General features: G+C 36.8%; 1 long non-coding RNA gene across 1 annotated transcript; it reads right to left on the bottom strand.

The window, feature by feature from the left end:
• Window positions 1–1,436: 1,436 nt before the first annotated feature.
• LOC124899701 lies at window positions 1,437–3,589 on the bottom strand. Its single transcript, XR_007057114.1, has 2 exons — window positions 3,390–3,589; window positions 1,437–1,862 (listed from the first exon to the last, which is right to left on the bottom strand). It is a non-coding gene; the product is annotated as an uncharacterized LOC124899701 (long non-coding RNA).
• Between the last annotated feature and the right edge of the window lie 17,953 nt (window positions 3,590–21,542).

Raw genomic sequence — 21,542 nt, 5'->3', positions numbered from 1 at the left:
CTGTCAACTTAAAAACATCATACCTCCTTCACCGAGTGTCAGAATTAGGCGAATTTCGTATCGATGGAAAGTTTATTCAATTTTCCACATAATGGGGAGTCTAAATCTGAAAAATTAATCACTAAATAAAAATTCTTCATTTTGGAAGCTATTTCTTAACATTCTAGAAATGAATTTAAGCTAGGAAAAGTGCGGGGTATTACATTAATCAAGTGTAGATGAGACTTGGGGTTATGACTTACTAGGTGTGGATTCATGCATGGGTATTTGGTTATTCGTCCAAATTAAGCTAGAAGTCATAGGTAGGCTATATCTAGAATTTTTAGCGTCAATTTGTCAGTAAAACACCAAATATCGTAAATGGGTTTTTTCAAACACCTCGTAAGTGTAATAATTTTGCATATATATGGCCTCAACTAACATCCTTATGTCTAAGAGATGCTATTAAATAATTTAATTCAAGTTACTGTTCACATACATTCCTCACCCATATCCCCTCTATCAAGGATGATATAGGTGCAAAGTGAATTGGAGTTTGCAACCCCCAATTCTTAGTTAAAACATAGAATTAATGAAAAAACCATATCAAATAGCTAATTAGGAAGAAAAATAAACAAAAACTATTTAATAATCACAATCTATTCAAGCATAACCCCAGGATGGATACCCTGACAACAACATCAAAATCTAAATAACACTCAGATTACACTCTTGAGAATGTAAGCAGTCATTGTAAATAGAGTAACCCAATAGAGGTTGGGGTCAAATCCATTGGGAGTGAAGACAGTGATTTTAATACTCGAGGGCATTAGAAGTCAACTAGGATTTAACCCATAATGCATAGTAAATAAATATGAAAGTAAAATTTGGGGGTTTGTTTGAATGATTTCAAATTTAATAATTTTTTTGTTTGAGAATACCTTTTTTAAGCTAGAAACAAATAGAGATTAATCAAGTGTAGATGAGAGTTGGGTTTATGCCTTAATAGGTGTGGGTTCTTGCATGGATAATTGATTATTTCTCAAAATTTAGCTAGAAGTCATGGGTAGGATAGATCCAGAGGTTTTAGCATTAATTTTTCAATCAAACACCAAATATCACAAATCAATTCTTTTGAAAACCTCATAAGTGTAACAATTTTACCAATCTATGGCCTAAATTGACATAAGTATAAGAGATGCTATTAAATGAATTAATTCAAGTTATTGTTCACACTCATTCCTCACCATATCCCTTTTATTAAGGATGATATGGATTCAAATGTACTTGGGGTTTGCAACCCCCAATTCCTAGTAAAACATGGAATGAATGTAAAATCCATATCAAATAGCTAATTAGGAAGACAAATAAACAAAACCCGTGCACTAATCACAACCTATTCAAGTATAACCCCAAGAAGAAGAATTAACAATTCATAGAGAGAAAGAAAGTAGAGATATATCCTGATTTCCTTCAAATTGATCCATAAAAAGTGAAGAGAATACAATATCCAAGCTTTAATTTGAATAAATATTCAATAAAAAATACTAATTCATCACTTGAGAGTTTCTCCAACATTTCTTAGCTCAAGAAAAGTACAATAATGGTTCAATAATGGTGGAAATGAGATGAAAACTCCCTTTTGACCCCAATTTCACGTTTTCCAGATATTATCAAAATGTCGTCGTACTCTTTATCTGCTTGAGTAGATCCATGGCATACACGACACACCTTGGGCACAGATGCCACTTGTTGGTCCATTTTGGTCATCCTTGTGCGCAGGTGGCCTCCCACGACGTCCATGTGAACTTTAACGCTTCTTTTCTATCATATTTGACCTCCGATTGACTTGAATGACTTGTTTATTTTTTTTCAATATTTACCTATATAAATGAGCGTTACATGAGATTAACACCAAATCAATGGGAAAAATATTATAATGTAAGCCTAAAAAGTTCCAGCAAGTCATCAAATTGACAACGTATCATTGTACAACACGTTGTAATAGTTCGTCCTAATAAGATAAGAAAAACAAGTAATTTAATATAACTCTTCTTTTGTTTAGTTTCGTTGCATGCTTCATCTTCAATTCTCATGAAATACTCAAAAGGTGTCAAAAATATTTAATAATACAATTTGTAATTTGTAATTTTTATGTTTCAAATTAATTGAAACATTGCTTGTGAAATATTATACTATGAATATGAATATATATTTAACTGACACACAAAAAGGTATTTATTTTGAGGGGTGCAAATGACTTAATAAAAAGAATACCTAGAAAATTCACAATTTTTCACTTTCACAAATATTATTTGAAAATAAGCAAGTTATTATAAAAATATCATATGCTTTCATGATCCAAAATTAGGTCATGATGGCACATACTATTACTCTCCAGTAGGTATGAGAACCACAATAGCCATATACAAAAAAGTAACAACTAATGGAAGAAATGGCAACAACAGGATAATAGGGCCAACTATATGTATATACCGATAATAAGGGCTCATAAGTAGTAGAAGAAAAGAACAAAATATATATCCAAATCATACTTGATACCTGATACCACTAGTGCAAGAGTTTCTAATATAAGAGCGGTACTAGATAGTGTAAGCATATAGGTCTGTCTCCGATAACACAAATAAAGATATTAGTAGCACTACAAGGGAAATTGATCAACTCTGAACACAAGTGATAAGCCCAAATTCGATCAAAATATAGCCTCCTGATGAGTATGAAATCAGCAACAAAGATTCTTACTAGGATTTACATCAGAAAAAATACAGAAGTGTAGTATGAAGGTCAAAACACTCTTAGTAGGCATCATAAGGTGACTGAGATCAGAAGAACATTATATAGTATTATGTGTGGATGAAACCTAAATCTTTATTGAGAATAAAGGTGAAAGGAGAACTATTAATCCAAGGTTCAAGAGAAAGATTCATACAATAGTTATATAATATACACATAGTTTATATAGGTACAAAAATATAAATGATGAGAGCAATGCATTCTGAAATGGATACAATGGTCAATTCCAATCATAACGCCTCCTCCAACACTGTGGATCATAAATAAAGGACCCATGGGGGACTCGCGAGGTTCATATACAATTCCTGGAATCAAAATAAGACTTCCGTAACCAATACATAATAAATAAATACCAAGACTCAAACTAGAGTAAAAATGAATCAAGTATCGGAGCTACATAATAAATAAGTTCCCCAGACTCAAACCAACGTAAAAATGTATCAGGAACCTGAAATCTAATCAGGTCTTGACCATTTCTCTCTTTCCATGCTTTACTTTTAAAAACTAAAAACAATGTTTTTCCATCAACGTCAAACATAAACCATGAAAGTGTAAGTATGAATATATGTGTGCAAGAACAAGTAAAGACATAATACCCAATAGAAGTTCGTGAGCAAAATATGCTTGGAAACTAGGTAATAGTTCTTTATTATAGCATCAGTGCTCAAACATAAAGCCCTCTTACACCATCCTAGATCTGCAGGTCTCAGAATCTCATAATACAAAGGTAACCCAAAAAAGAAGCAAATACCTGAGGAATAATAATAATAATAATAATAATAATAATAATAAATAAATAAATTCTACTTCAGAAATTCTACCCAAACATATACTAAGGATCCCTAACCTATGCCTTAAACTAAGCAAGCAACCTAGACTAAGGCTCCATATACTAAATAAGCAACTTAAATTAAGGTGACACCATAAATTTACTGTAATACCCTGAAGCAAAGCTAGTAACTCAAAATTATATAAAAAAACCAATCAAACAAATATTTTCCCGTAACTCATAAGCATTTTATACAATATAAAGTCTACTTGAGAAAAATATAAAAGTAGGTAAAACTTAGTGGTCAAGCAACTGAGTCACAAATAATCACGGGGAAACCTTTCCTTTTTGTAAGGCTTCGAAGCATTATCACACTATATAGACAAAGCTCCACAAAAGTAGCTCTTAGAAAGTGAAGAAGGATGCATAGAAGAGAAAGGACCCGACATCAGTAGCCTCCACAAAATTAGCCATCTACAAAAGTAGTCTAGTTGGAGCAAGCCAAGATCTACTTGATTGGCTGTATCAATAGTTTTTCCAAGAATTATAAATCAAAATAAATATTCGAGATTCGTTCAGAGTCTGATGGGCACAAACCAAATTTATTATCCTATAAGAAATAATATTTCAGGCTTAGCAGATTAATAAAATGACTAACGGAGGCTATTTCAATGAAATTTTAATTGAGCTCAACATTTTTCCACATTTTACAAAAAAACGAACCTAGTATCCAAAATAACTCAAAAAGCCTTGAGACCTAAACCAAGGGTCCCCCTAGCCTAAAATCCATATTTTGGAGCTCACAAAACTATCAGAATCTCATTTTAGGTCATTTACTAAGAATGTTGACTAAAGTCAAACTTCTTCACTCCAAAAGCCCCCCAAAAAGAGAAACTAGTTTAAAATCCAACTTCCTGAGACCACCAGTCTTGATAAGTTATAAATATAGTAGCTAATAGAAATCTCTAAATGGAGAAAAATGTGAAAAAATAAGAAAATGAGTTGGATTGTCATTACATATATGGGTTTTTGTTTTAAATACATCATTTCCTCGATAATTTTTCAATCAACGAGACATCTTGCATTTAGCTTCATCATGCTCGCACTCAACTAGGCAGTTGCAAGTATTTCAAATCTTTCAAATCCAATGCACATATTCAAATGCATATACATATATATATATATATCACATGCCGGGATAGAGAATAAGGTTTAACATGCACTTTACAACTTTAACCTGGATTGTGTAGCTCAAACTGTCATAACATACGAAGGTATCCATGGGCTATATGAGCCCATCTCTCTCTCATCTTGTAGGTCCCCAATGTGTGTGGCCGCACAAATCAGAGGGTATACATATGCACTATAGGGGACACGAACCTCCTGACATATCAAGGTGACACGAGCACCAAATCTTATAATAAAATATTGGGGAATCGAACCTACAATTATATGGTAATAATAATAAGAGAGACTCGAACACCCAGTCATAATAGACCCCGCATTGGTTACCGTGGTTTCCAACATTGGTCTCTCGGACCTCCACTTTCACGATCCAGCTACACAATCCTCATTAAAACCAAATTAAAATAATTATCATACAATCCCATTAATTGAACTATAATACGCATTTAGGCATACACTGTTGGTATCATTATACCAACTATACTTGCAAGGTAACATCAATATGCCACACCAATTATCTTTACTTGGGGAAATTCACAACTCCCGTGGTTCAATTTTACACTAGCTTGGGGAATTATATAATCCCATAAGGTTCAATTCAAAATCATAATGCAATAGGTAAAGATTACTTTTATCCCCATATTTCTCATAATTAAAACCACTTTCACAATATGGGGTTAGGGTCATAATTAAGTCAAAAGTCACAAGTTTGGGAAATCATAATCCCTAGTTCATTCACCATCCCATGCATCAAATTAACTTTCATACCACCATTTAAACCTAACCCATACAGGGACAAACATGAAATATCATATAAACAATAGTTATACAATCCCCTCAACCCATGTTTTCAAAACCAACCTCAATACCTTATGAACATCACTATAAAACTTATGTTTTTAGCAAATTAATAATTAGGGAAGAGTAACATGCCTGAAATACCAAGTTTCACAAAAGGATTGCAATTCTTGAGCCTTTGGATGACCTACTTCTTGGAAACCCTAAGTATGGATGCTTGAGATAGATTTTGAAGTACTTTAGTACGTGAAGGATGAAATATAATCCTCTTAAGTGCTTTATTGACGTGGGGTTTTAATTGGGTAAGGAGAGAGTTTTCAAAAGTGCCCTCGAATTAAAAGCTGAAATTTAGTCGTCAATGACTACGGGTCACCATACGACTCATATAGACTCATCACGACTCATCACCTTGAGTCATAGACAAGATAGTTCCCATGACACCCATACATTGTGACCCTATGACTAAATTGGTACCACTCATAATGGGACCCTATGACTCATCGGATCCAATCATACTCAACACAGAACCCAATTGGGTAAACACTGGACACCCTACGATTTGCACATAATGACTTGTAACAAGTCCTTATGGCTTATAGTGAGCAATTCGTAGTCAGAGATGAACTTTGCCACATACTTTATGATTTGGTTACGACTGGGTCCCTAGGACCCGTCAAGACTCCCTACGACTCGTAAGGGTAAGTCCTGGTCAATAAAGTGAGGATAACATTTTTGATATTTTTCAAGGACCAAAAACTCGAGATGTTACATACTCCACCTATCATTCAACCTCGAATGATAAGACAAGGAATTTATTAGCATAATTTGACTTCATACACTATAACACTTACCTTTAAAAAAAGAAAGAAAACAAAGAAGTTAAGGAATATGCATACCTCAAGAACGATTATCTGGAATAGAGAAAAAGAATGGATACTTGGACTTTATGTCCTCCTCGATTTTACATGTGGCTTCCTTAACCTTTTGGTTTCTCCAAAGAACTTTTTTCGAAGCAACATCCTTAGTCCGCAACTGATGGACTTGCAGATCCAAAATCTCAACCTGTACTTCCTGATAAGATAAGGAATCCAAAATATCCATCTCTTCCAAAGGAACAACTGCCGAAGGATTACCCACACACTTTCTCATCATCAAAACATGAAATATTGGATAAATGGAGCTCAAGCTAGAAGGCAACTCTAGTTCATATGCAACATTACCAACCCTCTTTAGAAATAAGTATGGACCGACTTAACGGGGACTGAGATTTACCTTCTTACCAAACAACATCACTCTCTTCATGGGGGACACCTTAAAAAACATCCAATCACAAACACAAAACTCTAACTCCCTTCGTCTCACACCTATGTAGGACTTTTGGCGACTTCGGGCAGTATAAGTCTATCCCTAATCACCTTCACCTTCTCTATGGCTTGGTAGATCAAATCAGGGCCAAATAACTTATTCTCACAAGCCTCAAATGACCCAATAGGAGACCTACACCTCCTACCATATAAGTCCTCAAACAGAGCCATACCAATGCTAGAGTGATAACTATTGTTGTAGGCAAGTTCTATGAGAGGAAAGTGGTCAAAAAAACTACCACCAAAATAAAAAAAAAACACAAACCCAAAGCATATATTTAAAGGACTGTATTTTCCTTTCCACTTGCCCACCTATCTAAGGGTATAAAGTGGTACTAAAGGCTACCTTAGTCCCCAAATCTTGCTGGAACGATCTCCAAAAGTGAGATGAGAATTGGGTACCCCGATCAGATATGATGGAGACTGGAGAACCATGTAACTTCATGATTTCCTCAATGAACAACTTGGCATAATCTCCGGCAAAGTAATTAGTCCTCACGGGCAAAAAGTGGGCAGACTTATTCATCCTATCCATGATGAACCAAATCAAATCAAACTGTTGTCGAGATCATAGAAGACCGGTAACAAAATCCATACTAATTATCTTCCACTTACACATCGGCAGCTCAATCTCTTGAGTCAACCCACCGGGCATTAAGTGACCCACCTTCACTTGTTAACACACCATGTACTTAGCCACAAAATTTGCCATATCTCGCTTCATATTGTTCCACCAACAAATTTCCTTAAGATCATGATGCATTTTTGTCAACCCAGGATGAATAGTATAACACGACTCATGAGCTTCCGCCAAAATTCTTCTTTGCAACCCATCAACATCGGTAACATATAATCGGCCTTGGTATCTCAAACTATAATCACCACTAATCTCAAAAATCATCACCTTCTACTTACCTATATCTTTCTTAATTTATATCAAAATAGGATCTAACATCTGTTTCTCCTTCACCTTAACACCAAGAGATGACCTTGCCACCTTTTTATCAATTACACCACCATCCTCGGAATCCAAAAGACCAACTCTAAAATTATCCAAATGGTGAATGTCCTTCACCAAATCCTACTTTTTTATCTAAATGAGATAAGCTTCCCATGGAAAACCTACTAAGAGCATCAGCGACCACGTTAGATTTACCTGGATGATAGTGAAGACAAATATTGTAGTCCTTGAGCATATCAAGCCCTCTCTTTTTCCCGAGATTTAGCTCCTTCTGAGTGAACACATATTGTACGCTTATATGATCTGAATAAATATCAAAATGGACCCCATACAAATAATATTGCCAGATCTTTAATGCAAACACCATGGCCAATAATTCCAAATCATGGGTTGGATAATTTTTCTCATGAACTTTCAACTGTGTTGAAAAATATTCAACTACCTTGCCTTGATGCATCAACACACAACCTAGCCCTACCCGAGATGCATCATAATAGACAACAAAATCATTAGAGGTCTATGGTAGATTCATGATTGGAGCCGAAGTTAAATTATCCTTTAGCTTCTCAAAACTACCCTCACAAGCATCAGACCATAAGAATTTTACATTTTTCTAAGTCAACTTAGTCAATGGGGAAGCAATAGAAGAGAAACTCTCCACAAATCTTCTATAATAATTGGCTAAACAAAAGAATCTCCAAATACCAGTTGGAGTTGTGGGTCTAGGACACTTCTTAACCACCACAACCTTTTATGGATCCACCATGATCCCTTCACTAGAAATAACATGCCCTAGATAAGTCATAACATTTATCCTGAACTCACACTTTAGAAAATTTTGCATACAACTGCTACTCTTAAAAGGTTTACAACATAAGGCAGAGGTGATATGTATGATGCGCCTCACTCTTAGAGTACACCAAAATATCATTGATAAAGAAAATCATGAACAAATCTATAAACAGATTCATAAGGTCCATAAATGTTATTGGGGCATTCGTTAAACCAAAGGACATCACCAAAAACTCAATATGACTATGCTGAGTTTGAAAGGCAGTCTTAGGGATATCTACCTCCCTAATCCTCAATTGATAGTAACCCAACCAAAGATCAATCTAAGAAAAGAGCTTAGCACCCTGGAGCTGATCAAATAGATCATTAATCCTCGTAAGTGGATTTTTCATTCTTCACTATCACCTGTTCAATTGGTAATAATCAATATACATTCAAAGGGAACCATCCTTCTAATGCACGAAGAGCACGGGAGCACCCATGAAGACATAATAGGGCGCATATAATCCTTACACATAAGATCTTTCAATTGCTCCTTGAGTTATTTCAACTCAGCCAAAGCCATTCTGTATGGAGGGATAGAAATATGACGGGTGTCCGAAAGAAGATCAATCCCAAAATTAATTTCCCTATCGGGAGGAATACTAGGAAGATCATTAGGAAATACCTCGGGAAATTTGGAGACCACAAGGATAGTCTATAAGGGAGGACCTTCGGATCTAGAATCCTTAACATAAAGGACCTTCAGATCTAGAATCCTTAGCATGTACAAAGTGATAGAGGCACCCTTTAGAAACCAATTTCTAGGCTCTAAGATACAAAATAAACCTTCATCAGGTACTAGGGAACTACCTTCCCATTCAATCATCGACTCATTAGGGATATGGAAACTAACCCTTCGAGTTTGACAATCAAGACACATATAGCATGAATGTAACCAATCCATCCCTAAAATCACATCAAAGTCTAACATATCCAACTCTATCAGATTTACCAAGGTTTTACTATCATAGATAGACATCACAAAACCCCTATAGGCTCTTCTAGCCATAATGGAGTCGCCCACCTGGGTGGACATAAAAAACGTATCTGAAAAATGGATAGCCATATAAACAGTCACATAAGAGAGAGTAGACCCAGGATCAAGTTGTAACTCCTCGAAAGTACCCCCTGGACATCACGCGATGCTCAAGTTTATGAATAGCCCTAAGCTAACCCATGATATCTGTTTAACTTGAAACTCATATGAAAAGTGGACTGACTTATATAGAAACTAAAAGTAAGCGATGTCATATATTAATGAAAGCCTTTAACTTGGAAACCTTAAAAAACTCTTTAACTTTAAAACATACATAGTTTGACAAGACTCTACTACTGACTAGAGAGCCACTGGGATAGACCACAATTGACCCAAACATAAACGGAAATCAAATACTAAAATACTTTTATCTCTGAACAAAAGTCTAATAAGCTGGGTCCTCGGACTGTGAGGACTCACCAAAAGTTGAGATATAGATGATAATGCCTGTAGTTAATCATGCTGCTAGAAACAAGCACCGAAACCTATATTATAAGACAATGTAACATATAGACATATATGTGGGTCCGTACCTCTAGAATGTAATAAGTATGTAGGTTGAAATGCATATATAAAATGATAACTAAATATTCATATAAGATTTCAAATGATGCATGCTAAGTGTAAATGACTCACCTTGAATCTGAATAAGACAAAAGACTACAAGATAATAAACTTGTATGATGACTCATAGGAATAAACTTTGTAAGCCATAAACCTTAGTTTCTAAAAGCTTTACTTTTCATTATTTCTTATGAGGGATTCTTCTAACAGACATAAACCATGTGAGCTACCATGGAGTTCAACATCTTACCCACATTAGGGAGAGGTTTTCTATCCTTGCCATCGAAATAGAACCTTAAGTGATCACTGAACTTCATCTATATTGGGAAAAATCTTAACCTATGGTGGCTCATAGTTATTAGGAATTTAGGATTCTCTCATCTATATTCCCTTCTCGGTGTTAAATGCTACCCCCAGAATACTCGTATGCTCATCTTTAAGAAATCCACTTTTAAATAGCATAAGGGTTTATAGAATGGAAACTAGTTATGCTTCTCTTTACTTTAAATCATAATCAAGATAAACAATTGTGGATTTCATACCTTATCTTAGGATCAAAGGATCATGCTTCTCTGTAAATCATGTTATAAAACTTATAATTAGAGCTTAAGAGCATAATCTTCTTGTAAACTCAGTACTATTACTAAAGACTTAGGATTCGTGCTTTATTTTATAGAAATTCATAATAAAACATCATGCTCAATAATAACGTCAAAATATTTCAAAAATATCCATTCAAGATAATGAAATTCAAATCATAATACAAATCTTACAAGTAAAAACATAAATATTTGTAAACTTTGGTGCACTTAAAGCTTTTAATCACATGGTAGTATCATACTTCAAAAATATGGTTATTGGGGTATGAACCCTAATTCAAAATAAGTAAATTTAATCTTAAAATCATGCACTGTGTTATGACCCGACCCGAGGCCTTAGCCGCGATGGGCATCCCGAACCATACAGACCCAAGATACCCCTATCACGTCCTAACCCACTAGTGATATTGTTCGCTTTGGGCCCAGGCCCGCACGGCTTTAAAACACGTCACTAGATTGTAAGGATTTCTCACTTATATACCCAGCATCCCTCCTGTGTTTTGCCGATGTAGGACTCCTTCCTAAGTTAGGGTGTCACATACACCCCCTCTTATGGACTCAGCGTCCTCACTGAGGTTTGCCCCACCAAATGGTATTCGCCTACACTCAGGACTGAGTTTGCCCTGCCTTACCGAGATTCGCCTATACTCAGTTTGAACTCTGACCCACATCGACAAGGACGACACAGGAGCGGATTTGATACCATTCTGTCACGACCCAACCAGGGGCCTTAGCCGCGATGGGCATCCTGAACCATACAGGCCCAAGATACCCCTATCATATCCCAACCCACTAGTGATATTGTACGCTCTAGGCCTAAGCCCGCATGGCTTTAAAATACGTCACTAGGGAGTAAGGATTTCTCACTTATATACCCAGCATCCCTCTTGTGTTTTGTTGATGTGGGACTCCTTCCTAAGTTGGGGTGCCATACTTTGGGTACAAGGATGGAAGCTTATCCTTGTTCATAAACCCCACATACCTGAAGTTTTTTATTTGTGAAGAGATCTTGAACCTTAGGACTTGAAATGTGAATTTGGGGAGAGAATCCCTAATATTGATGTTCTTGAAAATAGGAGGAGGAAAGTGTTGTTATTTGATTGAGGAATAGAGGGAAATAATGCCTCTTAGAGGGTTATGGGTCATGGGTTGTGAGTTATAAGAGAGGAAAACAACAAAAGTCCCTTTAACTGAACATTACATAATTTGGTCATCAGTCTTTACGAGACAACCATACAACTCATATGGTGAGGGTATGCCCAGTCTTCATAACTCGTAAGCTTGGAATTATCAAAGAGGGTACACACTGGCCAGCATATGAGTCACACCTACGATTAGTAACATCTTTATACAACTCTTATGAATTACATGCATACGACCCATATGGTAGTATTACGACTGTAAAGGTCAAGTCAAACCTACAACAAGATGTCCACCATGACACACTGTCTTGAATACGACTATAACAAATCACTCGTATATTGTATGTACGACTCAAGGAAGTGAGTTGTATGATGCACAGAGACTTCCATACATGGGGTATTACACAAGTAGACAATAGACATCATGAGAGAAGAGATTAAGCATAACAGTAAAAACATCAGGGATGGCAAAAAATCCTAGAGAGTGGCAAAAGCGTACAGACGATTCTGTCCAGTGTCGGAGCCAGATGCAGAACTAGCACCTCTTGGCGTGGGAGCTAACGAAGTAGCAACAAGAATCTTATTTTCCCTAAAAGAGACCTTAGAAGGAAAATCCCTCTGCATATGACCAATTTAACCATACTTAAAGCACTTGTTCTTCCCCTCTTTACAAACACCATGGTTTACCTAACAATAAAATCTAAAAGAAGGATATAATGGAGCTGATTGAGCCCCACTAGCCTAAGCTGGGATCTCGATGCTCTAAACCTACTATTACACTGAGAATGGCGATCACCCAACAAATTTGGATAAGAAGCACTAGCCGTAGAGTAGGAACCAGAATTGCCTCACTTCTTCTTAGACCACTTTCCACCATCTCTACCATTCAGCTATTAACGTCCACCTTAATTTGGGTAGTGAAACTTCTTATTCTACCTTTCACTCATTTCCACTTTCTTCTTATTTTATTCTTCCACTTATTGCATAGACACCATAAGTCTAAAGATGTCCATATCCTTGTTCAACAAGGCAACCTTACTCTCCAAGATCTACTCATGGGACTACCTAGAGGAAAACTTCCTCATTCTAGCCCTCATGCTAGACACCAATTCTAGAGCATAATATGATAACTGATGAAACATCAAGGCATACTCCTTTTACTATCATCATTCCTTGCTTCGAATTCACAAATTCCTTATCTCTTGTCTCCCTCAATTCCTGAGAAAGGAAGTGATCAAGAAAAGTACTAGAGAAGTCGTTCTATAAAGAGGACTCAACATTATCTCCCCTAAGTTGCTCCCACTCTTCATACCATAGGTACGCTACATCCTTCAACTAATGGGCGGTGAACTCTACACCTTCCACATCAGTAGCATGCATAACACGAAAAATATTTTCTATTTCATCAATGAAATTTTGAGGATCTTCCTCAACTTTAGAACCAATAAAAGTAGGAGAACTCAATCTCATAAATTTGCCAACTCTAGTGGCCTTAGATGATAGAGAAACATAAGCAACACGCACAGTTTGGGAGGCCACCAACTGGGTAAGAAAATGAATTTGACTGGTGAAACGCAACATTAGATATGCCATCCTGGGGTGCCTGAGGAGGCATAGGGGTAATTGATTAGTTCCATTAGGGCAATCAGAAGCAGCAACCCTAGACCAGGTCTGAGCTCCTAGAGTTGGATGAGCTCCATCCACATTGTCCTCAGACAAGACGAATGGGTTTCCACAAGCATCAGATCTTCTGGAAGGTATGGTTTAAAAAGCGAACATACGGTAATTAGAGGAGATTAAAGACCTTAGACTCTATGTCTCAAAAATAGAACAACAAGAAAGAAAAACAATCTTAAATGCCTCTAGCCTCTCCCTTATAAGTGTGGCTTACTACAGACCCATAAAAGAGACTCTACTTGACATGGATTTGTTGGACACCCTATGACACCAAACCTAGGCTCTAATACCATCTTTGTCACAACCCAAACTAGGGCCTGGCCATGATGGGTATCTCAAGTCCCATGTGGACTGGAGTTCACCCACCGTACCTAACTAAACAAAACACAACATCCCCTAAGGTCGGATGAATTCCAACTATATAACAAGAAAGCATGCAACAAGCTTAAGAAAATACAAAACATATCTATAACGACGACCGATGACTGACCAAACAATCGACCAATATCACTCAATATCCACAGTAATCTAAACAAAGCCTTCTAAAGAATGAACCAAAACCAGTCTTGGTCAGGATAAGTCCCCAACTCTGACATATGACAATGACAATATTACTGATAAAGAAAACTGTCAACTCAATTCTAAGAGTGGAAATTGATGAAATGCCTAAGCCTTTCGAAGAATGAAAGCCCACCACTTTACCATAACAAACTAATGAACTGAGCCGATCCAGCTAACTTTGCATAGGAAAAGGACACTTGCCTTTGTACCCTGCATCACATGGCGAACAACATCAGGAGATGGTTAGTGGGGTGAACACTATCATGAAACTCAGGGATAAGGATAACATAATGCCATGAGCAATAGTTTCAAATCATTTAAATCTAATGCACATAATCAAATGCATATATACGTATGTATATATATCACATGCCGAGATAGGTAACAAGGCTTAACATGAACTTTAAAACTTTAGCCTGGATTGTGTAGCTCAACCGTCATAACATAAAAAGGTACCCACAGGCTATATAGGCCCATATTCCCCCCCCCCCCTCCGATTGGTAGGACCCTAGTGTATGTAGCCACACGAATCAAAAGGTATACATATGCACTATGGGGGACTCGAACCTCCCAGCATATACAGAAGACACGAGCACCAAATCATGTAATATATACGGGGACTCAAACCTCCCAGCCATATGGTAATAATAATAAAAGGGACTCGAATGACCCAGTTATACAGACCCTCACATCGGTAACCATAGTTTCTAGTATTGGCCTCATGGACCTCCACTTTCATGAATCAGCTACACAACCCTAAACAAAGACCAATTATAACAATTATCGATTAATCTCATTCATTGAACCATAATACAGATTTTGGCATACATTGTTCGTATAGTCATACCAACTACACTTGCAAGGTAATATCAACCCTTCACCAATTATCTTTACTTGGCGGAATTCACAATCCTCTTGGTTTAATTTTACACTATCTTGAGGAATTATACAACCCCGTTGTCATGACCCCATTTGGAGTCATGATGGCACCTACCATATCCCACCAGTAGGTAAGCCAATACCATAACCTAGAGCTATTGCAATGGGTTACCTTGGTAAGAACTACTAACATGGAACTTATAGGTGAATACAATATATAACAACAATATTTGACAAGTAAGGACAACTGATATTCAAACACAAATCCCATAGCCTGATAGTATTAATACAAGAGCTTCTAATCTTGACAAGAGGAATTTATAATCTCAGAATCTATAATGTCTTAAACAATCTCGTACATTTGTCTCAATAGAAAAATACAAATAAGGATAGAGAAGAAATAGGAAACTCGATCTCTAAAGCTCATCCTGTCTCCAAATAGTCAACTCGTATGAACTAGCTCAATGGAAGTAACTAGAACTTGGGTCTACACCAAAAAGGTACAGAAGTGTAGTATGAGTACCAAAACATGGGTACTTAGTAGGCATCGACGATATAAAGCAAGACAATAATCTTAAAGTCAAGGGATAAGATCAAACCTGAATCTTCTTGGATACCACTGTAACAACATCTACACTACTAAAGCAATAACATGACATACAATCCAAATATACTCCATAAACACCATAACAAACAAAATATCATTTAGAAAGCGTACAGCCCTATACAAAATAGCAAGCATCCACTCGTCATAATCATCATCAACTATCTTTAGAACAATAATCACAAGAACTTACCATGACGTCCCATACCACCGGGAAGTACACCATAGAGAGCACAACAAAGAACTCATCACAGCATCCCATACCACCAGAGAGCACACAAAGAAATATAAAAAAAAAAACTCATCACGTTGTCCCATACCACCGGAGAGTACACTAAAAAAATACAACCAACAATACAATAAAGCACAACTATTCCATTAATTGACCAAAACAGCGGGTAGCTTAATCCCGCCATAGCTCATTACCGAAGTCCAATTCCAAATACGCACACCATAATTCAACATAAAGAAGGCAACATTGTCATAGCATAGATATGTAGTCATTAATTCTATGATTCATTAATAACACCACGAAGACCGTACTATTTCTCCTTATTTTGCAAAAGTCAATAGATTAAAAGCCTTATAATTACTAGTCATTAAATTGGGGAAAACTACAAGCCACCCATATTATAGGTTATTCACCTATCATAAGAACATTCTTTAACTAGCATCTTCATGACATGAGTTATTAATTAAGCCATCTCAACCTCACATATCGTAAGGTAATTTAACTAAACATCATGCAATATTAGGTCCACCATTACTAAGCATGTCACAACCTTAAGGACTAATTTCCATGTTTTAATCAAGTAAAGTCCTAAGTTTCTAGCCTCTAAATAGAAGTCATATATTTAAGAAGTAACTAGTTATCACATAAGTCACGTTGCTAGGAGAGATTTTATAATACAACCTCTTATTCAAGTCAAGGATAAAAATATATTAGGTTAACCCTTGATTCTCTGCAAGATTGTTCACTACTACATCTAAACTCAATATTAAGCATAAATTTTCACTAGTTGTTAATTTAGCATCAACAAGGGTCACACCTTTTATTTCCTAGTGATTTAGAACAAGAAATGAATAGCAATATACCGAGAGAGACCTCATATATCAAGTACGTAGGTGGTTGGCCCCACACGGCCTAACCTTACCAATATTAATGCATATAAGTAAATTTACTCCACACAGCATCATCATGTTCTTACCTCTTCTGGATTCACCAGGCATCATCACAAGATCAACAAACTTCTCTAGATTTCCTGGGCATCATCATAATATCACATATTCCTCCAAAATTGAACCAAGAATCATCACAATATCAACATATTCCTCCAAAGTTTCCGAGCAACATCATAATATCATATATTAATTCAGACTAACCGAGCTTCGTCATAATATCACATTTTCCTCCGAACTCAAATCGGGCACCATCATAATGTCACAAATCTCCCAATTCAACAAAATACTCCCTCCGTCCCAAACTACCTGTCCTAAATTGAGATGACACATTGATTAAGAAAAATAATTAATAACATGGCTAGTTTACCATAGTACCCCTATTAAGTGATGTTTACATTTTAATTTTAAAAAAAAAAACTAATTAATGCAAAGGGTAAACATGGAAATTTTTTTTGTCTCTTCTTGATTAATGAAAAAAGACAAGTAAAATGGGAAATCAAATAAGGAAATTTGGGATGGGTAATTTGGGATGGGGAGAGTATATCCATATGCATAGTCGAAACAATAAACATACACAAAGGTTCACAATATAAGGAAGTAGGGATGTAGGCTAACACTTGCCATTTTGCCTTACTAATAAGCTTCACATGTAATATAAGCAAAACAAGAGCATGAGTATTTACAAGACATTCACAATAATCACTTAATAAGATTATTCAATCGTGATCATAAGATAATCCGATAATTGAGTTCAACCATCACAACTCCTATGTATATATCATTTAGGCAATCCCCATGTATCTAAGTTGCTAAGCATTTACTTAGTTCAAGCTTAAGGTGGGCCAAGTCCCACTTCTAAATCCCCAAGAAAGCCCAAGCTTTACTAATACAAGCCTAGCTTCTACTCAGAATTAGGCTAAGTCATCTATACCTCGCCATAAGCGTTTACCAATCTTTTCTAGGTCTATAGGGAAAGTCTCTTCAATAATCCTTTCTAAGTCAACCCAACACCAAGGTCATCCTTATCTAGGGGTTATATAGGTCAAATACTTCTAAGGATAGAGAAGCATACCATTCATGTCTACTTAGAATAACTATAGTGTTCTCACACTAGCCATGAGGCCACAACGAAGCTACCAAGGTCCTAGATTAAGGGTCAAATTTCATACATTACAAATTAATAGTCTAAAACAAAAAATAAATCCCAAGTTCAACATTTAGTCAACTATCGTCTAAATTCCCTTCCCAATCTCGCAAAATATCAACAATTACATTAGAAACAAGCTCAATCTAGTCTACGGATAAGCCTAACATACCTTTAATTCAAGCAACTCACGATCAAATAAGATTTTCCTATCCTTTTCGGGAAGCTTCCTCTTCTTCAAGCAATGGTGCCAATAACACAATCTAAGCATTACAAAAAAAAGTAACAACACCCATTATGACACCATTATGCCATAGGTTTTAAATGGACACCGAAACCACAATTGGGTTTCACCCTTAGAAAGGGGTTTCCAAGACCAACCCATAGCCTAACTATCTTTAAGGAGTTAAAACCCTCAAGTAATTTGAGTCCATCACTCAATTTTGGGGATAAAATTGATCCATAATGATTTAGGGGTTTTGAGTCAAGAAACCACGAAATCAATACAAAATTAGAGGAATTATTACCTTAGATTGTAGCAAGAATCAATCACGTAAGTCGTTTCATCTCCAATTCAACCCATAACACATGCTTAGAAGGTTTTACACTCCATTAGGATTTCAAGGTTTAAAGGCAGACATAAAATGGCCAAAATTTGCACAAGAAAACATTTAAATATGGACCACCCAGCTCTCTAATGGTGTGGTCGCAGCCTCTGTTTCATTGTGGTCGCGGTTGCGGTCTTACGGTTGCACTTCCTTAGCCGCGATCACGGCACCTCGGTGTATACCATGCATGACTGAAGCTTGGAACTTTGTTCCGAGCTTCGTCCAATGCCTCAGGTTGCATTCGAGGTCTATTTCAAACAAATAAAATATGAAACCCCATAGTTTTTGATGTTTTGAATGCATTGGCGAAGGAGGATTTTGCGTACGAGGTTGTTTACTAAAGTTTTTGCTTAGTGGATAATTAGAACTAACAAAGACTTTAAATTGAGAAAAGGGGTTCTAAAACCCTAACATACCACCAGGTAACCAAACTATCGGTCCCTGTAAGTCATTAATGACTTGGGACGGCTATGGAGAAGCTCTATAGGAGAAAGCAATCAAGAATACAGGTAATGACCTAAAGGGTCATTACAACATCCAATACTAAGGAACTTTTGTCCCCAAAAGTTAAAGACAAGTAAATACCTAAAGCCTCAAACAAGTGAGGATACTAGGCATGCATTTCACTCTCAATTTCCCAACTAGCTTCCTCTACTGGGTGATTCCTCCATTGAATCTTGACCACCAAAATCTCCCTAGTATGCAGTCGCCTCACATCACTATCCAAAACAAGCACGAGCTCCTCCACAAAGGTCAATTGATCGTCCAATAGGATCGATTCCCATCTAAGAACATGAGAATGATCCAGAATATACTTCAGCAACATAGAGACATAGAAAACTGGATGAACAGTGGAAAAGTCTGGGAGGTTGAGCCAACTCATAGGCTATCTCACCAACCACATGAAGAATCTCTAAAGGACCAATATAGCAAGGGATAAGCTTAACTTTCCTTCCAAACCTCATCATACCTCTCATAGGTGAAACTCAAAAGAACACACAATCACCTACTCTGAATCTCAAGGCACGGAGTCGACGGTCGGTATAGGCCTTTTGCCTACTCTGGGCTACTCTCAGCCTATCCTGAATCACCCTGACTCTACCCAACGAGTCCTGAAGTAAATCTGTACTGAAGGGTCTAACCTCAGATATTTCAAACTATCCTATAGGAGAATGATATCTCCTATCATACAATGCCTTATAAGGGGCTATCCTAATACTTGATTGATAACTTTTGTTGTAGGCAAACTTTGTCAACGCTAAGTGCTGATCCTACTGACCTCCAAAGTCCATAACATAGGCTCGGAGCATATCCTCAAGCACCTGAATAGTCTGCTCAGAATGACCATCTATCTACGGATGAAAGGTTATACTCAAATTCACTTGAGTACCCAACTCCTCCTGAAATGCTTTCCAAAACCTCAAAGTAAACACAGAACCACGATCTGATATGATAGACATAGGAACCTCATGCAAATAAACTATCTCTCAAATATAAATTTAGGCTAATCTCTCGGCACTAAAGGTCATCTGAATAGGAATAAAATATGCTGACTTGGTCAAATCATCCACAACAACCCAGATACCATTGTGACCACGGGAAATACAAGGTAAACTACTAATAAAATCCATGGTGATCCTTTCCCATTTCCACTCGGGAATGGGTAATCTCTGAGTCAATTAGTCAGGATGCTGATGCTTGGCCTTAACCTGCTGACAACAAAAGCAATAGGCTATGAAATCTACCACATCTTTCTTCATACAATCCCACCAATACAACTGCCGCAAATCTCTATATATCTTGGCCGTACCGTGATGAATAGAATATCTACAATTTTGAGCCTCATTCAAAATAGATTGAATCAAATCATCAAGTCGGGGAACATAAATATGACCCTTAAATCTCAAGATACCCTTGGAATCCACGATGTGTCTCCCAGACTCACAGTTCACTACTCGATCACGGATAAAGAACAACTTATTATCCTTAAACTGACATTCACAAATCTGCCTAAACAGGGAGAACCTCGCCTTTACACAAGCCAAAACCCTCGCTTGATTTGAGATATTGAGGAAAACCATCAAATTGGCTAAGGATAGAAATCCCATGCCAATGGCCTTTAAAAACTGAAATACAAGCCAAACTACCCATACTTATCGCCTTACGACTCAAGGCATCTGCCAGTAAATTAGCCTTTTTTGGTACAAGATAGAGATATCATAGTCCTTTATAAACTCCATCCATCTACGCTGGCAAGAAGTAATCTCTCACCGAATTATAAAATGCTGAAGACTATGATGATTGGTGAAAATATCACAACGCAAGCCATACAAATAATGCTGCCAAAGCTTGAGTGCAAAAACTACCACCGCCAACTTCAAATCATGAGTGGGGTAGTTATACTCACGCACCTTAAGCTATCTAAAAGCATAAGCAATAACACAACCCTTCTACATCAAAACATAACCAAGTCAAACACCAGAAGCATCAAAAACACTATGAATCCCTTTCCCTCAGTAGGAAGAGCTAATACCGGGGTTGAAGTAGAAAATCCTTGAGCTTTCCAAAGCTCGACTCACACTCTTCAGACCACCAAAAAGAAACTTCCTTCCTAGTCAACATAGTCATAGGGGATGATAAGGTTGCAAATCTCTCAACAAAATGCCTATAATAACCAGCCAAACCAATAAAACTGTGAACCTAAGTTGAAGACGTAAGCCTAGCCTAATTATGAATCGCTGAAATCTTAGCCGGGTCTACCATAATACCCATCTTGGACACCACGTTTTTGAGAAAATATACTGACTTAAGACAAAACTCACACTTAGAGAACTTGTAAAAT

The sequence above is a fragment of the Capsicum annuum genome, chromosome 6 (genome assembly GCF_002878395.1).
Source record: "Capsicum annuum cultivar UCD-10X-F1 chromosome 6, UCD10Xv1.1, whole genome shotgun sequence".
NCBI lineage: Eukaryota > Viridiplantae > Streptophyta > Magnoliopsida > Solanales > Solanaceae > Capsicum > Capsicum annuum.
Note: the sequence above shows the minus strand (reverse complement) of the source record. Positions and strands in the feature narration are given on the sequence as shown.